The following is a 3,927-nucleotide window of genomic DNA, read 5'->3' as shown; positions in this document are numbered from 1 at the left end:
ATTTTTTGTGTTCTTGTTGTTTTGTTGCATATTGTTGAATTCTGTCCACTGTCCTTGTGAGCCTTGAATTATGTCCCATTTTTGGAAAAAGCTGTTAAGCGAACTATTAGGATACTTTTACAAAGTCAATTTTAGTATTCCTAGAACGGGTCCACATGGCCATTTTGAATTAACTTTTGATCCGTCTTTAATTTTTGTGTTTTTGGTGTCAATTGTAATTTTGTTTGTGAAAGCATGACAACAATCGGAGGCCTTTCTAAAAAAGAAAAGCTTTAGAATCATGATGATTGACTTTTGAGGTAAGCTACAACTTACGACTTGATATAGATCTTGTGTTTGTGAATTCATCATGTTCATCAGATAGTGTTGGGAGGGATTTCTAGGTTATTTATGTTTAGTAAATAGAATTTATGTTTGAGGAGTCTGTTGGTTAATTTTTGGGTAGTAAGGAGCATGTCTACCTAGTTGTCTTGATTCCTTCGTGCATTGTGTTTTCACTTGTTTGATTGCGTTGCTAATTCATGCTTTCTCGTTAGAGTTCACTCCCTAGGTGGTTGTCGAGTTTTTCATGAAGTGATGACAGGTTTCTTTCTTATCTTGTGATTACCCCTTACCTTGCCGTCTTCATGTCTACTTGTTTATAATTATTGGAAGCTTGTATTGGCCTTAGATTAGGTGTAAGCTAGTTATTACCTTAGAATCCTGTTTTGGAGTTGATAGTACTTAGAATTGCTCTGACATCACTTTGAATGGATTAGCTCCCTATAAAGATTGATCTAGCAGATTTAGGTATGATTAGTGTGTGTCTTATCTAGGTTGTAACTCAGCTTCGGTGACCTTTCATTCATAATTTTCTTTTTACTAAGGCCCTAGTAATTCTTCATTGTGATTTCATGTTTTGTTAGATGAGTCGAGGTTGAATCTAAGTTGGGCTTGACGTGGTTCATTTGCAACTTTGGAGGGGAGTCGACCCACGATGGCCATAAAATGGTGACTTTGATACGGGACTCTCCTTCTACAATTCGTATAGCCGCTGATTTAAGATCTAGGCATACCACTCTTTCTGTCGCAGATTCAAGGTCTAGGCTCATAATCTTCGGCCACAGTGTGAACTCCATACATATTATCATCGGTTGAATTGATCCATAATAACATGGTTCATTTGGGATCTTTGGGCATCTTATTCGTGGTTCAAGGTCGGGGATATGAACACCCAATTCTAGATTTACTCGTTCTCATACTCTATAGTTATAGCTTTTTTGTGTTCTCAACGGGCTTATGCAGGGTCCATTCGAATTATTTGCTTTAAATTACGCATAAGTATACCTTTTTGGCTTATCAGTTCAATTAGGTTTTAGCTAGTTACTTGGCCTCCTTTTCATATAGTTCTAGACTTGTGTGTGCTTTAGTTTGATATAGTATCTTCTGTTCCTTCACCTTTAGTTAGTGTTATTTCTTACTTTTCATTATTATCTTTACTTTTCAAGCTCAGTCGGTCTACGATGCCTACTCGGTACCCTATTATTTTAGTACTCATACCACAATATACATATGTTTTTGTGATGCAGGTTCGAACACCAGTTATCAACGTTGATATCGAGCTAGTTGCAAGAGGATTTGGAGATGAGGGTGTGCTTATGGTATTCTGGATCGTACATGTCTCCTTGTACTAAATAGTTTTGTCTATTCATTTGCTTTTGAAACAAGTATGTATATTTTTGTCCACTTTTGAAACTTGTACTATTTTATTTTATAGTACTTTTGTATATATATATATATATATATATATATATATGTATGTATATATATATGTATGTATGTATGTATGTATGTATGTATGTATGTATGTTCCTCAAAAAACATGAATACCTAAGTTAAATGTTAAATTACTATAGTATCCCTAACTTAGGTCGTGACTTTTACGATGACTTGTCACTTTACTAATAAGTTGTGATTTTTTTTCAAAGGGTTGTGATTTTTCCATGAGTTGTAACTTTTTCAAAAAGTTTTAACTTTTTCAATAAGTTGTGACATTTTCAAAGAGTTGTGACTTATCGGAAAAGTCATGATTTTTCATCTAAAACACAAAACACGTTTCTTCATACTAGTTTTTTTACTATAAATAGAGGGGCTTCCTCTGATTTGTCAACCACATTTTTTTCTAATCTTCTACTCTTCTTCTTGCATTTTAAATTTTGTTTGTGATTTATTGTGGTTGAGTGAGTTCAAAGTTAAGCAGAAAATGAGGTACCATTATTTTGATGAAGTAAGTCGTTCTATCCTAAGTTGATTTATTCCATAACCTCGAGTACATGAGGAAAATAATATAATTTTTATGATATAATAGTTATTTTTTGCTTAATATATATATTAGTATGTAATGTTCTGCTATATGAAGTTAACATGATGTTGTCTAAATTCACTTGGTTTTGTCAACAATTTTTGTTGATGTAGATATATGCTTCTGAATATCAATTTCCAAAATTTAGAGAATTGTGACGGTTTGTTTTTAATGCTCAGCGTGCAAGACTACATAGAACCAACCTCTATAAACATATGAACTGTATTTATACCTAAAAACCTTAACGCCCAATCGACTTCGCTACATAGGTACATTGTCTAATCAATCGTAACTTTTATAGTTATTTTATTGTGATACTTCATAGCACAATGAGAAGAAAAGAACTACACGATTACATATACATAACATTTGATGATTCTTTTAATTTTACACATTAGAATAATTTTAAAGAAAATGTGTCCATCATGCTATTGAGAAAACTGGACCCCTCAAATGGCTTATGCAATGGGACATAGTTATGTGTAGAGGCTTTAACTAGAATGTCATACATGTTGAAAAAACAACATATCAATATGCTATAAACGATATGTTTACTCCAACAATATAACTGTAACCACCCCTCCCCTTTTTAAACAGATACTGCTTACGACTTGAAATGTGTGGTGGAGAAGAACACACCTAAGTTATACTATTTGAAACGGCTAAGTAATTACTAGGATGCAGCATGCAAGACTACATCAAATCGACCTTAGTAAAGATATGGTCTCTATTTATACCTAAACACCTTAACGCCCAATGTACGCCGCATAGGTATGTTGTCTAATCCATCCTAACTTTTGTAGTTATCTTATTGTGTTACTTCATAGCATAAAAGAGAAGAAAAGAATTACACTATCATATCTATCTATACTACTTTAAATGTATGAACTCCCTAACTTAAATATTAAATTACTATAATACACCAAACTTAAAACACCAATTTTAGTAAATATGTTGTATTTTGATATTATATTTATTTATTTATTCTATATCATATTAAAAGCTGACACCTTTTAATATTGATGGGTACTGATTTTTTTGAAGGGTTGTGATTCTTTCAATGAGTTATGACATTTTTGAAAAGTTGTAACTTTTCTAAAGGATTGCAACTTATTTAATAAGGCACAATAAGTATTTTTTTCAAAATATCCTTTGTCGTCTATAAATATTGGATTTTCTCGCACTTTGATGTGGTACCTTTTCTATTCTTGTTCTTAACACACAGAAGATTGTGATAGTAGTTCAATTATGCAACTTCAATATTTTATGTGGCTAAATTAAATAGATCAACAAAAATTGATACAATAAGGAGAATGATATAACTCAACTTCAAATGACAAGGCTATCTAGATAATTCATATTTACTCATTTTCATTACCGTAAATATACTTTGCAACAACTTCTATTTGACAAGAAGTAGCATGATTTTCTGTTACTGAAACTACAACTTGATGTTCAAGCTTTGAAAAATCTCAAATTGTTGAAGAAAAAAGATTTGATCAGAAATTTATTTGAAGTGTCTAATCTAGATTAAGAAGTACTCCTCTGTTTCCAATTTATTTGTTGTTCTTTTATTTTTATTCAGT

Source organism: Solanum lycopersicum, chromosome 6 (assembly GCF_036512215.1).
Source record: "Solanum lycopersicum chromosome 6, SLM_r2.1".
NCBI lineage: Eukaryota > Viridiplantae > Streptophyta > Magnoliopsida > Solanales > Solanaceae > Solanum > Solanum lycopersicum.
Note: the sequence above shows the minus strand (reverse complement) of the source record.